Raw genomic sequence first — 19,701 nt, 5'->3', positions numbered from 1 at the left:
AGCCAGTTTCCATCCGCAGACAGATGGACAGTCGGAGCGAGTTATTCAGATCTTAGAGGATCTTCTTCGTGCTTGCGTCATTGATTTCTCTGGGAGTTGGGAGTCGAACTTACCATTGGTAGAGTTCACCTATAACAACAGTTTCCAGTCGTCTATAGGTATGGCTCCGTATGAGGCGCTGTATGGCCGCAAGTGTAGATCTCCTGTTCATTGGGATGAAGTAGGAGAGAGAGCAGAGTTGGGTCCAGAGATTGTTCAGCAGGCAGCAGATGTAGCAGTCAAGATCCGTGATAGAATGAGGACTGCTCAGAGTCGACAGAAGAGTTATGCCGATCAGCGGAGGAGAGAGTTAGAGTTTGCAGTGGGCGATCATGTCTTCGTGAAAGTGGCACCTATGAAGGGTGTCATGAGATTTGGCAAGAAAGGGAAGCTCAGTCCGAGATTCATTGGACCGTTTGAGATCCTTGACAGAGTTGGGACGCTAGCGTATCGTGTGGCTCTTCCGTTGAATCTGGCCGGAGTACACAATGTCTTTCACGTCTCCATGCTGAGGAAGTATATGGCAAATCCTTTGCATGTGCTGAATTTAGAGCCGTTGCAGCTTACTCCGAACTTATCTTATGAGGAGAGACCCGTGCAGATCCTAGACAGACAGGAGAAGAAACTTCGGAACAAGTTGGTTAAGCGAGTCAAAGTCAAATGGCTCAACCATTCAGAGGAGGAAGCTACGTGGGAGTCTGAGCCGGAGATGAGAAGTCGATACCCTGAGTTATTCGGTGAGTTCTAATTTCGAGGACGAAATTTATTTTAAGGGGGGAAGGATTGTAGAACCCGTATATCAGTAGACGTATAAGCCATGCATAATTCTAGATTTTTAAATTTAATTGACTTCATTGCATGATTATTTTAAATGCATTTGTTTGAAGTTAATTATTTTATTATTTCAGTTCAGTAGTTTGATTTTTAGCATTTCAGTTATTTCAGTGAGGCCGGACCGGAGTTGGAGTTTTGAGATAGAATTTAAGATTCGAAAAATATTTCCAGAAGTTAATTTAGCTAGCAACCAAGTTCATTTAAGTTAGAAAGGGAGGTTTGAGGATTTAATTTAATTATTTGAGGTGATTAAGAAATGAACTCATTTAAGTTATTTAATTAAGGGGTTAGCTCACTAAATTATTTAAAGGATTAGTAAGGCTTTCAAGGATTATTAGTTGACTAGATAATCAACATTCCCCTTTATTTTATTATGCATTTTTCGGCCACCTTTAGTGCTAGAAGATTCATTTTCCAACTCATCAACTTTGACCAATTCTTTGCATGTAATTAGTAGGATAATTCTAGGATTTTTGTTAGCACAATTTAATTAAATAAATGGACATATCCTAGTCTAGAACAAGAGAAATTTCGGCCACTACCTCCTAGAAGCATCCACCAACTCATTTGATATCAATTGAAAATTTAAAATTCAAAGGGGAGTGGACTTGGTCTTGATTCTTCCTTATATTGTGCACCCTTCTCCTCACCCCTCATAACCATTTTTCCCCCCCTCTCCTTTTCGAAAATTCAGAGTGAATTCACACTCATTTTCAGTAGAAAAATCGTGAGGTACCTAGCCAAAAAGAAGAGAGAAAAATCGAGAGCAAGGTAAGGTAGAAAAGAGAAGCGCTCCACCTCCTCCGTGCCGCGTCGTCGTTGTTTCGTTCGTTTTCTTTCGAAACGAAACCAGGCATGTCTAGATTTCTTTCAAACCTCAATCAAGTCATATTATCATTTATTTTTTCAGTACATGATCATGTTTATTCAAGTAAAAATCGAGATCCAAGTCAAAACATTTTGAAACCACACATGCAGAATTTTCGTTTTTCCTAGGCAAGCTTCAGGTTTTTCTTGGTTTGTGAGTTTCAGGTGATTGGTTCGACTCCAGGCTCCCAAGGCGACTCCTAGACATGTAGTAGGATGCATTAGGACCATGTTGGTCCATTCAAACCAGCCCCATGCTTGCTGGAAATTCAGAATGACAGCAACCTTCCCATAGGTGCAGAAATGTTGTTCGAAAAAATTCAGTTTGTTGTCATGGAGGAAGGATCTGATCTTGGCTGCCCCAAGGGCCTATAGCCATGGTTGGATCACTTCCCTAGCATGTCTAAGACGTGACTAAGTTTCCCTTTTGGTGTCTTGGTCCATGGTTCATCGGTTTTTAATCAAAACGTCACAACAGCCCCTATACCCCTTCGGCTTCTTCATTTGTTCAGCTTTTGGTTCGTTTCTTTTGGTTGCTTGGTATGGATCTTGGTTGGCCTATGGCCCTTAGCCACGGTTCATATCATGCTCCTAGATGTCTAGATCGTGCCATGGTCAATCAAATGGCCATTGGAATGACACGAGACATCGATCATAGCATAAACACTACACACGCATGCACGTTGCTCTCGGTTGGACCTTTCGGTTGAGTTATGGTGTGATGCGGATTGTGGCTGGCCTAGGGCCCTTAGCCATGGTTCAAATCATTCCTTGGGATGTTGGTAAGAGTCTCTGGTTGGTGGTTCACTTCCCTAATGGCCGATAGCCTCGAAACCAACGCAAGTCTTGTAGTTGCGCAGTTGCTGGAAAATTACAGCAAGTTGCTGTGTCGGTTCAGAGGCTCGTTCGAGTTCTTGGTTGGCTTTTAGCCCATGGCCTTGGACTGAACAGTGCCTCATTGAGTTGGGAAGGTCATGTTTTTGACCGTTTGTCATTTGGATCATTTTTGAGGTCGTACGAGAATTTACGGTGCAATGTGCCAAATTGACTCTCGAAAGAGCATTTCGTGTTTTGGCCTCCATTCCACCTAGATTTCGACCCTATCATTTTAGGAGCATTATTTTATGATTTTTCAGCGTATTTTAATCATGGCTATACGTCGGTTCAGTGTCGGTTCAGGTTGGCTCGGAGTCATGATTAAATGCGAAGTCATTAGGCGTCATAGTCGCATCTTTTGAACGTAAATTGCATAGTTGGTCATGTTTAAGCTATTGCATATTTTCATGGCACAGTTAGGTTGCAGCGAGCCTGGAACGATCCAATCCAATCCAGTTGGTAAAATTACAGGAATTTTCATTATGCCAGTTAATTATTTTACGTGCATTAAATAGAAAATGATTATTTTTGAGATTTATGCGATATGGCTTGTGGTTCATTCACTATGTGGGAGTGTTATTTTATACGGTCGTCAGTGACCGATCAGTTCAGTATGGTACCACCCGGTCGCCAGTGACCGGCCAGCTCAGTTCAGTTTCAGCCTCCCCGGTAGCCAGTTACCGATCAGTTCAGCTTAGTGTAGTGGCCACAGGCGTAAAACATAATCTCAACAGAAAATTTTACCAGATATTTCAGTACAGGCTCCAAGGAGCAAATATTTTTACAGTGATTTCCAGTTCAGTTATGCACGTATTATAATTGCTTAGTACAGATTATTTTCAGTATGCCTCAGGACAGGATATGTTAACTCATGCATATTTTAATTCAGATTTTTACTCGTTACCTGTGATATATGCATGCTGAGTCTTTAGGCTCACTAGACTTGATTGTTGTAGGTACTGATGAGGCCAGGGCCGAGGGCGGGGACCAGTGAGCCAGCTTAGGTCGGCAGTAGTGGCACCCGAGGACCTCAGAGCAGCAGTTGTTATTTTTTTTCCGCAAACAATTTATCAGTCGTTGGATATTTTTAAATCGTTGTTGTTGGCAAAACTTTAAATTTCTTCTGCTGCAATATTTTGAAATATTGAACTTGATTCACCAGTTATTTTATGAATGAGGCCATTTAAGTTCTTTTAAAAAGAAAATTTTTAATTTTCCGCAAATTTTCAAGAAAGGAGTTTTAGGCCCTTCACATTTATTCTCACCGGAGTATCCGGCTGTTGTCTTGTTTGTATGTGTGCATGACAACAGGTAGGACAAGATCGGGGTCAAGAAGATGATGAGAGATCGAGATTAGAGTGGTGTTTTCGGACTTGGATGTAGACTTGGTTTAATACTTGAAATTTAGTAGTTCAACCTTAGATTAGTTTGAACTAGAAGCATGTTGTACAAGATTTGTATTATTATACTGGTTTGTATAATAGATTGATTCCATTACCTTCCGTATTTTAAAGAAAAATTTTTAGACCCTATTAATCTTAATTGATAATTAAATCCCAAAGATGATTAGCGTCCGGGTCCCCACATTGAATGACCGAACTTTAAAAAAAAAAATTTGGAAAAAAAAAAATATTGTTCATCGGGTTACTATTCAAGCGCTGCGGCACTAGAATAGTAGCGCCTAGGTGCTAGTTTTGCGCAAATTTGGCGCTGAAAAGTGGCGCTGCGGTGCTACAGACGTGAAAAATCAATATCTAAGTCGTGGTTTCACCTCTACCAATCATTTCCCTCCTCCTCCACACAAACCCTCATCCATTTCCTCTCCATTTACAAACTTCTTTCTAATTTTATGGGAGATATGCTAAAGAAAATTATGAAATGAAGGTAGATTTGTGATAATCTCATCACGGGCTTCACAAGGATGTAAGTTTTTTCCGATTTTTATTCAAGTTTGGAAATGAGTTGAAGTTTAGAATTGATATTTGAGATATTAAGATGTTGAAGATGTTGTATTTGAGTTGGTGTGAATTTAAAATGGATATAAGCATGGTTTCTTGTTTCTATGCAAGATCAGTTTTTATACCTTCTGTATTTCGAGTATATGGGACAGTTGTGTTTGGATTTTGGAGTTATGGTCTTCATCAAACTTGTAGTCAATCGAGTTAGCTTCGAATTGGTTCAAGAATCACTCAGTTTTATGAAGAATGAAAGAGATATGCTATATTTACTAAACCTGGTCTAGAATCCCGAGTTTGTGTACATGCCTTCTATTTATTAGAAATCTGGTATTAATCGGTCGGGATTCTGGATTTGATGTTCAAATGAAAGTTATAGAACATTGTCTTGTCTTCGAAATGATATTAAATGTGCTTGATTCGATTGAGTAGTGAGGGATTTATGCTCGAAATACTAAACTATGCCAGATTTGTACTGATGCAGAATTTCGAAACTTATGTTCTATGTTTCAGATTATGAACCACTGAGTAAATGACTTTATTTGACAAAAGTTTATGAAGAAGAATTGTTGGGCATTGAGTTTTCTTACATATCCAATTTACAGATCTTTATTTGAAGAAGTATCGAATTAATTAAGAATTTTTTACGAATATTGCTATGTGTTGATAAGTAATCCGAGTTCTTGATTTATGTATTGAAGATTCGGTTGAAGTATTGACTTGGGTTGGCTCAAGATTATTTACTTTAAGTTGGTTGATAGAGAATCGAGTAGACAGCGAGGGTTCAAGACTTCTCAACCATATATTTTGATCTCTTGTTTGTAATATTCGAAAGGTATGTTACGGTCGGTAACATACGAGGTAAAGTATCATTTTTATTTTAAATTGAAAATTCGATGGCTTGATGAATTTTTTGTGATTTGTTGATGATTGATCTTTTGAGATGAGCTTATTATGATATTGACTTGATGAGATAGAAATGCATCATTGCATTGCATATTGAGCCATTTTTCGATTCAGATTTGATATGGCGGAGGTTGCCTTGATTTATTGATTTGTTGGACGTATGGGGCTATAGTTGAGTTGGCATAGTTTATGCGGAGGTAGCTGCTATGTCCTGAACACTCTCTATAGGTGCACCATAGTCCTTGGATTGTAGAACACAGCACCCCACCTCGAGCGGATGAGTCGGTGGATGTTGCTGGGGGATTCTCTTTCCATGGGTACCCTATGACCAGATGATTCACTTGATCTTGATATTTATTGATAGCCCAAAGCTTATGTTCATGCATTACATGTTGTTGCATCTTTATGAATTTATATGAACTATTTTGAAAATTAAATTTTCATATGTTATTATTTGTATCATACTGGGTTTATACTCCCCGGCACGTCGGCTACCTCTTGTTTTCATGTGCTTGAAGGTAGGTGAGGCGAGGCTTGGGATGCCAGATTCCAGCTCCAGGCGAGGAGATACGAGTTAGAGTGGGATTCTCGGGTCTTAGGAGCTATTTGATGATGTTTGGATTACTTTGGTTCACTACTTTATTTGGCATGAAAATTTTATATTTCAAGTAAAAGAGGCAATGTAATCGAAAATGGAATGGACATTCACATCATAGAAATAACTCGGGATATCTCTGTCTCATCTCTGACTCTGTTTCCCAAGTCGCTTCTTCAGTGCCATGACGACTCCACTGGACTTTCACTAGTGGAACAGTCTTCGTTCTGAGCTGTTTTTCTTTCCGATCAAGAATCTGTATCGGTTGTTCAACATAACTCAATGTCTGATCCAGCTCAGCTTCGTCAGGCCGAATGACATGAGAACAATCTGGCATGTATCTACGCAGCATCGATACATGAAAGACGTCATGTATCCCGGATAGAAAAGGAGGAAGAGCCAATCGATATGCTCAATCGCCAATCTTTTCAAGAATCTCATATGGACCGATGTATCTAGGAGACAACTTCCCGCGTTTGCCAAATCTGACAATGCCTCGGAAATGTGAAATCTTCAAGAATACTCTGTCTCCCTGTTCAAATACTAACGGTCTACGTCTGATATTGGCATACTTGGCCTGTCTATCCTGTGCCGTCTTCATTTTTTTCTGGATTATTTTCACTTTCTCATTCATATCACGAATCATATCAGGCCCAAGTTCTGGTGCCTCAGATATATCATCCCAGTACAATGGAGATCTGCACTTCTTGCCATACAATGCTTCAAACGGTGCCATCTCTATGCTCGTTTGATAGCTGTTGTTGTACGAGAATTCACACAACGGTAGTGAATCTTGCCAACTAGTGCCAAAGTCTAGCACTACAGCTCTCAACAAGTCCTCTAAAGTTTGGATATTCCGCTCTGACTGTCCATCTGTCTGGGGATGATAAGCAGTGCTCAGGTGCAATGTCGTACCTAAAGCCTGCTGCAGACTGTGCCAAAAGTGAGAAGTGAATCGTGGATCACGATCTGATACGATAGACTTCGGCACACCATGCAATCTGACTACTTCTCGGACATATATCTCGGCCATCTGATCGTGTCTGTATGTCATTTTGTATGGAATAAAACACGCTGATTTGGTTAATCTGTCTATCACAACCCAAATCGCATCACAACCCCGGGATGATGGAGGTAACTTCGTCACGAAATCCATGGAAATGTGATCCCATTTCCACTCAGGAACGGATAAACTCTGAAGTAAACCTCCGATAAAACAGTCGAAATAATTGTTTTAAATTAGTTAACCGTCTCCGGAGTAATCTGCCCTTCCGCACAGAACCGGCTCACGACAACAAAAATCGATAAATGTTCCCAGAAAATAGAAAAAAAAATAAGAAGAAGGAAATAACGAATGTAAAGCTATTATTATGCCTGGGATACGATAAAATGGAACCGGAATAGAATTTCGAACTTCCTAAGCGGATTTCTCGATGAAATGAAAGCTTAACAGAAGCGGTAAATCGCAAATTAGAGGGTCTTAGAGAAGGAATTCGGCTTAAATCTCGTCAGCTCATTGCGTAGTAATGAGTCTCGTCCGTTTGCCCGTTTACAATCAAATTAGCCTACAATTTTGTCCAAATCCGGCAGTGCCCGAGCTACTTTCATTTCACATGTCTTATCTGGTCCCGATCGAGATTCAGATGATTTGAGCCGAAAATCGTCTGTCAACAAGTAATCAAAAATAGAAAAACCCGAAAAGGGGTACAACTCGAGGACTTTCCAGGAGGTCACCCATCTTAGTACTGCTCTCGCCCAAGCACGCTTGACTTCGGAGTTCTGATGGGATCCTGTGCATTAGTGCTGGTATGATCGCACCCGACATTGAGTGGGATGTTTATTCTTATATCCCTCGAGTACGTGTGGAGCGGGTGGCGATGGACAACACGCGGCACTGCTCTCGCCCAATCATAACCACGAAGTTAAGCGTTCTGGCGCGTTGGTAGAGGTAGGATGGGTGACCTCCCTGGGAAGTCCTCGTGTCGCGATCGTTTACGTAAATTATGGATAAAACAGTCGAAATAATTGTTTTTAATTAGTTAACCAACTCCGGAGTAATCTGCGTCATACCCTTCCGCACAGAACCGGCGCACGACAACAAAAATCGATAAATGTTCCCAGAAAATAGAAAAAAAATAAGAAGAAGGAAATAACGAATGTAAAGCTATTATTATGCCTGGGATACGATAAAATGGAACCGGAATTGAATTTCGAACTTCTTAAGCGGATTTCTCGAGGAAACGAAAGCTTAACAGAAGCGGTAAATCGCAAATTAGAGGGTCTTAGAGAAGGAATTCGGCTAAAATCTCGTCAGCTCATTGAGTAGTAATGAGTCTCGTCCGTTGGCCCGTTTACAAACAAATTAGCCTACAAATTTTTCCAAATCCGACAGTGCCCGAGCTACTTTCTTTTCACATGTCTTATCTGGTCCCGATCGAGATTCAGATGATTTGAGCCAAAAATCGTCTGTCAACAAGTAATCAAAAATAGAAAAACACGAAAAAGGGTGCAACACGAGGACTTCTCAGGGTGTCACCCATCCTAGTACTGCTCTCGCCCAAGCACGCTTAACTTCGGAGTTCTGATGGGATCCGGTGCATTGGTGCTCGTAAGATCGCACCCGACATTGAGTGGGATGTTTATTCTTATATCCCTCGAGTACGTGTGGAGCGGGCGGCGATGGACAACACGCGGCACTGCTCTCGCCCAATCATAACCATGAAGTTAAGCGTTCTGGCGCGATGGCAGAGCTTGGATGGGTGACCTCCCTGGGAAGACCTCGTGTCGCGACCGTTTACGTAAATTATGGATAAAACAGTCGAAATAATTGTTTTAAATTAGTTAACCGTCTCCGGAATAATCTGCGTCATACCCTTCCGCACAGAACCGGCTCACGACAACAAAAATCGATAAATGTTCCCAGAAAATAGAAAAAAAAATAAGAAGAAGGAAATAACGAATGTAAAGCTATTATTATGCCTCGGATACGATAAAATGGAACCGGAATCGAATTTCGAACTTCCTAAGCGGATTTCTCGAGGAAATGAAAGCTTAAGAGAAGAGGTAATCGCAAATTAGAGGGTCTTAGAGAAGGATTTCGTCTAAAATCTCGTCAGCTCATTGCGTAGTAATGAGTCTCGTCCGTTTGCTCGTTTACAATCAAATTAGCCTACAATTTTGTCCAAATCCGGCAGTGCCCGAGCTACTTTCATTTCACATGTCTTATCTGGTCCCGATCGAGATTCAGATGATTTGAGCCGAAAATCGTCTGTCAACAAGTAATAAAAAATAGAAAAACCCGAAAAGGGGTACAACTCGAGGACTTTCCAGGAGGTCACCCATCTTAGTACTGCTCTCGCCCAAGCACGCTTGACTTCGGAGTTCTGATGGGATCCTGTGCATTAGTGCTGGTATGATCGCACCCGACATTGAGTGGGATGATTATTCTTATATCCCTCGAGTACGTGTGGAGCGGGCGGCGATGGACAACACGCGGCACTGCTCTCTCCCAATCATAACCATGAAGTTAAGCGTTCTGGCTCGATGGCAGAGGTAGAATGGGTGACCTCCCTGGGAAGACCTCGTGTCGCTACCGTTTACGTAAATTATAGATAAAACAATCGAAATAATTGTTTTTAATGAGTTGACCGTCTCCGGAGTAATCTGCGTCATACCCTTCCGCACAGAACCGGCTCACGACAACAAAAATCGATAAATGTTCCAGAAAATAAAAAAAAAAATAAGAAGAAGGAAATAACGAATGTAAAGCTATTATTATTCTTAGGATACGATAAAATGGAACCAGAATCGAATTTCGAACTTCCTAAGCGGATTTCTCGAGGAAACGAAAGCTTAACAGAAGCGGTAAATCGCAAATTAGAGGGTCTTAGAGAAGGAATTCGGCTAAAATCTCGTCAGCTCATTGCGTAGTAATGAGTCTCGTCCGTTTGCCCGTTTAGAATCAAATTAGCCTACAATTTTGTCCAAATCCGGCAGTGCCCGAGCTACTTTCATTTCACATGTCTTATCTGGTCCCGATCGAGATTCAGATGATTTGAGCCGAAAATCGTATGTCAACAAGTAATCAAAAATAGAAAAACACGAAAAGGGGTGCAACACGAGGACTTCCAAGGAGGTTAGCCATCCTAGTACTGCTCTCGCCCAAGCACCTTAACTTCGGAGTTCTGATGGGATCCGGTGCATTAGTGCTGGTATGATCGCACCCGACATTGAGTGGGATGTTTATTCTTATATCCCTCGAGTACGTGTGGAGCGGGCGGCGATGGACAACACGTGGCACTACTCTCGCCCATGCATAACCATGAAGTTAAGCGTTCTGGCGCGATGGCAGAGCTAGGATGGGTGACCTCCTTGGGAAAACCTCGTGTCGCGACCGTTTACGTAAATTATGGATAAAACAGTCGAAATATTGTTTTTAATGAGTTAACCGTCTCCGGAGTAATCTGCGTCATACCCTTCCACACAGAACCGGCTCACGACAACAAAAATGAATAAATGTTCCCAGAAAATAGAAAAAAATAAGAAAAGGAAATAACGAATGTAAAGCTATTATTAGGCTTAGGATACGATAAAATGGAACCGGAATCGAATTTCAAACTTTCTAAGCGGATTTCTCGAGGAAATGAAAGCTTAACAGAAGCGGTAAATCGCAAATTAGAGGGTCTTAGAGAAGGAATTCGGATAAAATCTCGTCAGCTCATTGCGTAGTAATGAGTCTCGTCCGTTTGCCCGTTTACAATCAAATTAGCCTACAATTTTGTTCCAAATCCGGCAGTGCCCGAGCTACTTTCATTTCACATGTCTTATCTGGTCCCGATCGAGATTCAGATGATTTGAGCCGAAAATCGTCTGTCAACAAGTAATCAAAAATAGAAAAACACGAAAAGGGGTGCAACACGAGGACTTCCCAGGGGGTCACCCATCCTAGTACTGCGCTTTCGCCCAAGCACGCTTAACTTCGGAGTTCTGATGGGATCCGGTGCATTAGTGCTGGTATGATCGCACCCGACATTGAGTGGGATGTTTATTCTTATATCCCTCGAGTACGTGTGGAGCGGGCGGCGATGGACAACACGCGGCACTGCTCTCGCCCAATCATAACCATGAAGTTAAGCGTTCTGGCGCGATGGCAGAGCTAGGATGGGTGACCTCCCTGGGAAGACCTCGTATCGCGACCGTTTATGTAAATTATGGATAAAACAGTCGAAATAATTGTTTTTAATGAGTTAACCGTCTCCGGAGTAATCTGCGTCATACCCTTCCGCACAGAACCGGCTCACGACAACAAAAATCGATAAATGTTCCCAGAAAATAGAAAAAAAATAAGAAGAAGGAAATAACGAATGTAAAGCTATTATTATGCCTCGGATACGATAAAATGGAACCGGAATCGAATTTCGAACTTCCTAAGCGGATTTCTCGAGAAAACGAAAGCTGAACAGAAGCGGTAAATCGCAAATTAGAGGGTCTTAGAGAAGGAATTCGGCTAAAATCTCGTCAGCTCATTGCGTAGTAATGAGTCTCGTCCGTTTGCCCGTTTACAATCAAATTAGCCTACAATTTTGTCCAAATCCGGCAGTGCCCGAGCTACTTTCATTTCACATGTCTTATCTGGTCCCGATCGAGATTCAGATGATTTGAGCCGAAAATCGTCTGTCAACAAGTAATCAAAAATAGAAAAACACGAAAAGGGGTGCAACACGAGGACTTCCCAGGGGGTCACCCATCCTAGTACTGCTCTTCGCCCAAGCACGCTTAACTTCGGAGTTCTGATGGGATCCGGTGCATTAGTGCTGGTATGATCGCACCCGACATTGAGTGGGATGTTTATTCTTATATCCCTCGAGTACGTGTGGAGCGGGCGGCGATGGACAACACGCGGCACTGCTCTCGCCCAATCATAACCATGAAGTTAAGCGTTCTGGCGCGATGGCAGAGCTAGGATGGGTGACCTCCCTGGGAAGACCTCGTGTCGCGACCGTTTACGTAAATTATGGATAAAACAGTCGAAATAATTGTTTTTAATGAGTTCACCGTCTCCGGAGTAATCTGCGTCATACCCTTCCGCACAGAACCGGCTCACGACAACAAAAATCGATAAATGTTCCCAGAAAATAGAAAAAAAATAAGAAGAAGAAATAACGAATGTAAAGCTATTATTATGCCTGGGATACGATAAAATGGAACCGGAATCGAATTTCGAACTTCCTAAGCGGATTTCTCGAGGAAACGAAAGCTTAACAGAAGCGGTAAATCGCAAATTAGAGGGTCTTAGAGAAGGAATTCGGATAAAATCTCGTCAGCTCATTGCGTAGTAATGAGTCTCGTCCGTTTGCCCGTTTACAATCAAATTAGCCTACAATTTTGTTCAAATCCGGCAGTGCCCGAGCTACTTTCATTTAACATGTCTTATCTGGTCCCGATCGAGATTCAGATGATTTGAGCCGAAAATCGTCTGTCAACAAGTAATCAAAAATAGAAAAACACGAAAAGGGGTGCAACACGAGGACTTCCCAGGGGGTCACCCATCCTAGTACTGCGCTTTCGCCCAAGCACGCTTAACTTCGGAGTTCTGATGGGATCCGGTGCATTAGTGCTGGTATGATCGCACCCGACATTGAGTGGGATGTTTATTCTTATATCCCTCGAGTACGTGTGGAGCGGGCGGCGATGGACAACACGCGGCACTGCTCTCGCCCAATCATAACCATGAAGTTAAGCGTTCTGGCGCGATGGCAGAGCTAGGATGGGTGACCTCCCTGGGAAGACCTCGTAGTCGCGACCGTTTACGTAAATTATGGATAAAACAGTCGAAATAATTGTTTTTAATGAGTTCACCGTCTCCGGAGTAATCTGCGTCATACCCTTCCGCACAGAACCGGCTCACGACAACAAAAATCGATAAATGTTCCCAGAAAATAGAAAAAAAATAAGAAGAAGGAAATAACGAATGTAAAGCTATTATTATGCCTCGGATACGATAAAATGGAACCTGAATCGAATTTCGAACTTCCTAAGGCGGATTTCTCGAGGAAACGAAAGCTTGAACAGAAGCGGTAAATCGCAAATTAGAGGGTCTTAGAGAAGGAATTCGGCTAAAATCTCGTCAGCTCATTGCGTAGTAATGAGTCTCGTCCGTTTGCCCGTTTACAATCAAATTAGCCTACAATTTTGTCCAAATCCGGCAGTGCCCGAGCTACTTTCATTTCACATGTCTTATCTGGTCCCGATCGAGATTCAGATGATTTGAGCCGAAAATCGTATGTCAACAAGTAATCAAAAATAGAAAAACACGAAAAGGGGTGCAACACGAGGACTTCCAGGAGGTTAGCCCATCCTAGTACTGCTCTCGCCCAAGCACCTTAACTTCGGAGTTCTGATGGGATCCGGTGCATTAGTGCTGGTATGATCGCACCCGACATTGAGTGGGATGTTTATTCTTATATCCCTCGAGTACGTGTGGAGCGGGCGGCGATGGACAACACGCGGCACTGCTCTCGCCCAATCATAACCATGAAGTTAAGCGTTCTGGCGCGATGGCAGAGCTAGGATGGGTGACCTCCCTGGGAAGACCTCGTGTCGCGACCGTTTACGTAAATTATGGATAAAACAGTCGAAATAATTGTTTTTAATGAGTTAACCGTCTCCGGAGTAATCTGCGTCATACCCTTCCGCACAGAACCGGCTCACGACAACAAAAATCGATAAATGTTCCCAGAAAATAGAAAAAAAAATAAGAAGAAGGAAATAACGAATGTAAAGCTATTATTATGCTTGGGATACGATAAAATGGAACCGGAATCGAATTTCGAACTTCCTAAGCGGATTTCTCGAGGAAACGAAAGCTTAACAGAAGCGGTAAATCGCAAATTAGAGGGTCTTAGAGAAGGAATTCGGCTAAAATCTCGTCAGCTCATTGCGTAGTAATGAGTCTCGTCCGTTTGCCCGTTTACAATCAAATTAGCCTACAATTTTGTCCAAATCCGGCAGTGCCCGAGCTACTTTCATTTCACATGTCTTATCTGGTCCCGATCGAGATTCAGATGATTTGAGCCGAAAATCGTCTGTCAACAAGTAATCAAAATAGAAAAACACGAAAAGGGGTGCAACACGAGGACTTCCCAGGGGGTCACCCATCCTAGTACTGCTCTTCGCCCAAGCACGCTTAACTTCGGAGTTCTGATGGGATCCGGTGCATTAGTGCTGGTATGATCGCACCCGACATTGAGTGGGATGTTTATTCTTATATCCCTCGAGTACGTGTGGAGCGGGCGGCGATGGACAACACGCGGCACTGCTCTCGCCCAATCATAACCATGAAGTTAAGCGTTCTGGCGCGATGGCAGAGCTAGGATGGGTGACCTCCCTGGGAAGACCTCGTGTCGCGACCGTTTACGTAAATTATGGATAAAACAGTCGAAATAATTGTTTTTAATGAGTTAACCGTCTCCGGAGTAATCTGCGTCATACCCTTCCGCACAGAACCGGCTCACGACAACAAAAATCGATAAATGTTCCCAGAAAATAGAAAAAAAATAAGAAGAAGGAAATAACGAATGTAAAGCTATTATTATGCCTGGGATACGATAAAATGGAACCGGAATCGAATTTCGAACTTCCTAGCGGATTTCTCGAGGAAACGAAAGCTTAACAGAAGCGGTAAATCGCAAATTAGAGGGTCTTAGAGAAGGAATTCGGCTAAAATCTCGTCAGCTCATTGCGTAGTAATGAGTCTCGTCCGTTTGCCCGTTTACAATCAAATTAGCCTACAATTTTGTCCAAATCCGGCAGTGCCCGAGCTACTTTCATTTCACATGTCTTATCTGGTCCCGATCGAGATTCAGATGATTTGAGCCGAAAATCGTCTGTCAACAAGTAATCAAAAATAGAAAAACACGAAAAGGGGTGCAACACGAGGACTTCCCAGGGGGTCACCCATCCTAGTACTGCTCTCGCCCAAGCACGCTTAACTTCGGAGTTCTGATGGGATCCGGTGCATTAGTGCTGGTATGATCGCACCCGACATTGAGTGGGATGTTTATTCTTATATCCCTCGAGTACGTGTGGAGCGGGCGGCGATGGACAACACGCGGCACTGCTCTCGCCCAATCATAACCATGAAGTTAAGCGTTCTGGCGCGATGGCAGAGCTAGGATGGGTGACCTCCCTGGGAAGACCTCGTGTCGCGACCGTTTACGTAAATTATGGATAAAACAGTCGAAATAATTGTTTTTAATGAGTTAACCGTCTCCGGAGTAATCTGCGTCATACCCTTCCGCACAGAACCGGCTCACGACAACAAAAATCGAATAAATGTTCCCAGAAAATAGAAAAAAAAATAAGAAGAAGGAAATAACGAATGTAAAGCTATTATTATGCTTGGGATACGATAAAATGGAACCGAATCGAATTTCGAACTTCCTAAGCGGATTTCTCGAGGAAACGAAAGCTTAACAGAAGCGGTAAATCGCAAATTAGAGGGTCTTAGAGAAGGAATTCGGCTAAAATCTCGTCAGCTCATTGCGTAGTAATGAGTCTCGTCCGTTTGCCCGTTTACAATCAAATTAGCCTACAATTTTGTCCAAATCCGGCAGTGCCCGAGCTACTTTCATTTCACATGTCTTATCTGGTCCCGATCGAGATTCAGATGATTTGAGCCGAAAATCGTCTGTCAACAAGTAATCAAAAATAGAAAAACACGAAAAGGGGTGCAACACGAGGACTTCCCAGGGGGTCACCCATCCTAGTACTGCCTTTCGCCCAAGCACGCTTAACTTCGGAGTTCTGATGGGATCCGGTGCATTAGTGCTGGTATGATCGCACCCGACATTGAGTGGGATGTTTATTCTTATATCCCTCGAGTACGTGTGGAGCGGGCGGCGATGGACAACACGCGGCACTGCTCTCGCCCAATCATAACCATGAAGTTAAGCGTTCTGGCGCGATGGCAGAGCTAGGATGGGTGACCTCCCTGGGAAGACCTCGTGTCGCGACCGTTTACGTAAATTATGGATAAAACAGTCGAAATAATTGTTTTTAATGAGTTCACCGTCTCCGGAGTAATCTGCGTCATACCCTTCCGCACAGAACCGGCTCACGACAACAAAAATCGATAAATGTTCCCAGAAAATAGAAAAAAAATAAGAAGAAGGAAATAACGAATGTAAAGCTATTATTATGCCTCGGATACGATAAAATGGAACCGGAATCGAATTTCGAACTTCCTAAGCGGATTTCTCGAGGAAACGAAAGCTTAACAGAAGCGGTAAATCGCAAATTAGAGGGTCTTAGAGAAGGAATTCGGCTAAAATCTCGTCAGCTCATTGCGTAGTAATGAGTCTCGTCCGTTTGCCCGTTTACAATCAAATTAGCCTACAATTTTGTCCAAATCCGGCAGTGCCCGAGCTACTTTCATTTCACATGTCTTATCTGGTCCCGATCGAGATTCAGATGATTTGAGCCGAAACTCGTCTGTCAACAAGTAATCAAAAATAGAAAAACACGAAAAGGGGTGCAACACGAGGACTTCCCAGGGGGTCACCCATCCTAGTACTGCTCTTCGCCCAAGCACGCTTAACTTCGGAGTTCTGATGGGATCCGGTGCATTAGTGCTGGTATGATCGCACCCGACATTGAGTGGGATGTTTATTCTTATATCCCTCGAGTACGTGTGGAGCGGGCGGCGATGGACAACACGCGGCACTGCTCTCGCCCAATCATAACCATGAAGTTAAGCGTTCTGGCGCGATGGCAGAGCTAGGATGGGTGACCTCCCTGGGAAGACCTCGTGTCGCGACCGTTTACGTAAATTATGGATAAAACAGTCGAAATAATTGTTTTTAATGAGTTCACCGTCTCCGGAGTAATCTGCGTCATACCCTTCCGCACAGAACCGGCTCACGACAACAAAAATCGATAAATGTTCCCAGAAAATAGAAAAAAAATAAGAAGAAGGAAATAACGAATGTAAAGCTATTATTATGCCTCGGATACGATAAAATGGAACCGGAATCGAATTTCGAACTTCCTAAGCGGATTTCTCGAGAAACGAAAGCTTAACAGAAGCGGTAAATCGCAAATTAGAGGGTCTTAGAGAAGGAATTCGGCTAAAATCTCGTCAGCTCATTGCGTAGTAATGAGTCTCGTCCGTTTGCCCGTTTACAATCAAATTAGCCTACAATTTTGTCCAAATCCGGCAGTGCCCGAGCTACTTTCATTTCACATGTCTTATCTGGTCCCGATCGAGATTCAGATGATTTGAGCCGAAAACTCGTCTGTCAACAAGTAATCAAAAATAGAAAAACACGAAAAGGGGTGCAACACGAGGACTTCCCAGGGGGTCACCCATCCTAGTACTGCTCTTCGCCCAAGCACGCTTAACTTCGGAGTTCTGATGGGATCCGGTGCATTAGTGCTGGTATGATCGCACCCGACATTGAGTGGGATGTTTATTCTTATATCCCTCGAGTACGTGTGGAGCGGGCGGCGATGGACAACACGCGGCACTGCTCTCGCCCAATCATAACCATGAAGTTAAGCGTTCTGGCGCGATGGCAGAGCTAGGATGGGTGACCTCCCTGGGAAGACCTCGTGTCGCGACCGTTTACGTAAATTATGGATAAAACAGTCGAAATAATTGTTTTTAATGAGTTAACCGTCTCCGGAGTAATCTGCGTCATACCCTTCCGCACAGAACCGGCTCACGACAACAAAAATCGATAAATGTTCCCAGAAAATAGAAAAAAAATAAGAAGAAGGAAATAACGAATGTAAAGCTATTATTATGCCTTGGATACGATAAAATGGAACCGGAATCGAATTTCGAACTTCCTAAGCGGATTTCTCGAGGAAACGAAAGCTTAACAGAAGCGGTAAATCGCAAATTAGAGGGTCTTAGAGAAGGAATTCGGCTAAAATCTCGTCAGCTCATTGCGTAGTAATGAGTCTCGTCCGTTTGCCCGTTTACAATCAAATTAGCCTACAATTTTGTCCAAATCCGGCAGTGCCCGAGCTACTTTCATTTCACATGTCTTATCTGGTCCCGATCGAGATTCAGATGATTTGAGCCGAAAATCGTCTGTCAACAAGTAATCAAAAATAGAAAAACACGAAAAGGGGTGCAACACGAGGACTTCCCAGGGGGTCACCCATCCTAGTACTGCTCTTCGCCCAAGCACGCTTAACTTCGGAGTTCTGATGGGATCCGGTGCATTAGTGCTGGTATGATCGCACCCGACATTGAGTGGGATGTTTATTCTTATATCCCTCGAGTACGTGTGGAGCGGGCGGCGATGGACAACACGCGGCACTGCTCTCGCCCAATCATAACCATGAAGTTAAGCGTTCTGGCGCGATGGCAGAGCTAGGATGGGTGACCTCCCTGGGAAGACCTCGTGTCGCGACCGTTTACGTAAATTATGGATAAAACAGTCGAAATAATTGTTTTTAATGAGTTAACCGTCTCCGGAGTAATCTGCGTCATACCCTTCCGCACAGAACCGGCTCACGACAACAAAAATCGATAAATGTTCCCAGAAAATAGAAAAAAAAATAAGAAGAAGGAAATAACGAATGTAAAGCTATTATTATGCCTGGGATACGATAAAATGGAACCAGAATCGAATTTCGAACTTCCTAAGCGGATTTCTCGAGGAAACGAAAGCTTAACAGAAGCGGTAAATCGCAAATTAGAGGGTCTTAGAGAAGGAATTCGGCTAAAATCTCGTCAGCTCATTGCGTAGTAATGAGTCTCGTCCGTTTGCCCGTTTACAATCAAATTAGCCTACAATTTTGTCCAAATCCGGCAGTGCCCGAGCTACTTTCATTTCACATGTCTTATCTGGTCCCGATCGAGATTCAGATGATTTGAGCCGAAACTCGTCTGTCAACAAGTAATCAGAAATAGAAAAACACGAAAAGGGTGCAACACGAGGACTTCCCAGGGGGTCACCCATCCTAGTACTGCCTCTCGCCCAAGCACGCTTAACTTCGAAGTTCTGATGGGATCCGGTGCATTAGTGCTGGTATGATCGCACCCGACATTGAGTGGGATGTTTATTCTTATATCCCTCGAGTACGTGTGGAGCGGGCGGCGATGGACAACACGCGGCACTGCTCTCGCCCAATCATAACCATGAAGTTAAGCGTTCTGGCGCGATGGCAGAGCTAGGATGGGTGACCTCCCTGGGAAGACCTCGTGTCGCGACCGTTTACGTAAATTATGGATAAAATAGTCGAAATAATTAATTTTAATGAGTTAACCGTCTCCGGAGTAATCTGCGTCATACCCTTCCACACAGAACCGGCTCACGACAACAAAAATCGATAAATGTTCCCAGAAAATAGAAAAAAAATAAGAAGAAGGAAATAACGAATGTAAAGCTATTATTATGCCTGGGATACGATAAAATGGAACCGGAATCGAATTTCGAACTTCCTAAGCGGATTTCTCGAGGAAACGAAAGCTTAACAGAAGCGGTAAATCGCAAATTAGAGGGTCTTAGAGAAGGAATTCGGCTAAAATCTCGTCAGATCATTGCGTAGTAATGAGTCTCGTCCGTTTGCCCGTTTACAATCAAATTAGCCTACAATTTTGTCCAAATCCGGCAG

At 43.0% G+C, this 19,701-nt stretch overlaps 15 non-coding genes across 15 annotated transcripts; all 15 read right to left on the bottom strand.

The window, feature by feature from the left end:
* Window positions 1-7,773: 7,773 nt before the first annotated feature.
* LOC142517495 (5S ribosomal RNA) lies at window positions 7,774-7,892 on the bottom strand. Its single transcript, XR_012813239.1, has one exon. It is a non-coding gene; the product is annotated as a 5S ribosomal RNA (ribosomal RNA).
* A 683-nt stretch (window positions 7,893-8,575) lies between these two features.
* LOC142506515 (5S ribosomal RNA) lies at window positions 8,576-8,694 on the bottom strand. The gene has a single exon (XR_012804804.1). It is a non-coding gene; the product is annotated as a 5S ribosomal RNA (ribosomal RNA).
* A 683-nt stretch (window positions 8,695-9,377) lies between these two features.
* LOC142517494 (5S ribosomal RNA) lies at window positions 9,378-9,496 on the bottom strand. The gene has a single exon (XR_012813238.1). It is a non-coding gene; the product is annotated as a 5S ribosomal RNA (ribosomal RNA).
* Window positions 9,497-10,179: 683 nt separating this feature from the next.
* LOC142516643 (5S ribosomal RNA) lies at window positions 10,180-10,297 on the bottom strand. Its single transcript, XR_012812428.1, has one exon. It is a non-coding gene; the product is annotated as a 5S ribosomal RNA (ribosomal RNA).
* A 681-nt stretch (window positions 10,298-10,978) lies between these two features.
* On the bottom strand, window positions 10,979-11,099 carry LOC142514434 (5S ribosomal RNA). Its single transcript, XR_012810327.1, has one exon. It is a non-coding gene; the product is annotated as a 5S ribosomal RNA (ribosomal RNA).
* A 683-nt stretch (window positions 11,100-11,782) lies between these two features.
* Window positions 11,783-11,902, bottom strand: LOC142513167 (5S ribosomal RNA). The gene has a single exon (XR_012809128.1). It is a non-coding gene; the product is annotated as a 5S ribosomal RNA (ribosomal RNA).
* A 682-nt stretch (window positions 11,903-12,584) lies between these two features.
* LOC142514433 (5S ribosomal RNA) lies at window positions 12,585-12,705 on the bottom strand. Its single transcript, XR_012810326.1, has one exon. It is a non-coding gene; the product is annotated as a 5S ribosomal RNA (ribosomal RNA).
* Window positions 12,706-13,391: 686 nt separating this feature from the next.
* LOC142508343 (5S ribosomal RNA) lies at window positions 13,392-13,509 on the bottom strand. Its single transcript, XR_012806562.1, has one exon. It is a non-coding gene; the product is annotated as a 5S ribosomal RNA (ribosomal RNA).
* A 683-nt stretch (window positions 13,510-14,192) lies between these two features.
* On the bottom strand, window positions 14,193-14,312 carry LOC142513166 (5S ribosomal RNA). The gene has a single exon (XR_012809127.1). It is a non-coding gene; the product is annotated as a 5S ribosomal RNA (ribosomal RNA).
* A 682-nt stretch (window positions 14,313-14,994) lies between these two features.
* On the bottom strand, window positions 14,995-15,113 carry LOC142510935 (5S ribosomal RNA). The gene has a single exon (XR_012808694.1). It is a non-coding gene; the product is annotated as a 5S ribosomal RNA (ribosomal RNA).
* Window positions 15,114-15,797: 684 nt separating this feature from the next.
* LOC142513845 (5S ribosomal RNA) lies at window positions 15,798-15,917 on the bottom strand. The gene has a single exon (XR_012809770.1). It is a non-coding gene; the product is annotated as a 5S ribosomal RNA (ribosomal RNA).
* A 683-nt stretch (window positions 15,918-16,600) lies between these two features.
* Window positions 16,601-16,720, bottom strand: LOC142513165 (5S ribosomal RNA). Its single transcript, XR_012809126.1, has one exon. It is a non-coding gene; the product is annotated as a 5S ribosomal RNA (ribosomal RNA).
* Window positions 16,721-17,403: 683 nt separating this feature from the next.
* On the bottom strand, window positions 17,404-17,523 carry LOC142513164 (5S ribosomal RNA). The gene has a single exon (XR_012809125.1). It is a non-coding gene; the product is annotated as a 5S ribosomal RNA (ribosomal RNA).
* A 683-nt stretch (window positions 17,524-18,206) lies between these two features.
* Window positions 18,207-18,326, bottom strand: LOC142513163 (5S ribosomal RNA). The gene has a single exon (XR_012809124.1). It is a non-coding gene; the product is annotated as a 5S ribosomal RNA (ribosomal RNA).
* Window positions 18,327-19,009: 683 nt separating this feature from the next.
* Window positions 19,010-19,129, bottom strand: LOC142514295 (5S ribosomal RNA). The gene has a single exon (XR_012810195.1). It is a non-coding gene; the product is annotated as a 5S ribosomal RNA (ribosomal RNA).
* Between the last annotated feature and the right edge of the window lie 572 nt (window positions 19,130-19,701).

The sequence above is a fragment of the Primulina tabacum genome, chromosome 10 (assembly GCF_025594145.1).
Source record: "Primulina tabacum isolate GXHZ01 chromosome 10, ASM2559414v2, whole genome shotgun sequence".
Lineage (NCBI taxonomy): Eukaryota > Viridiplantae > Streptophyta > Magnoliopsida > Lamiales > Gesneriaceae > Primulina > Primulina tabacum.
This window is presented reverse-complemented; position numbering and strand designations above follow the sequence as displayed.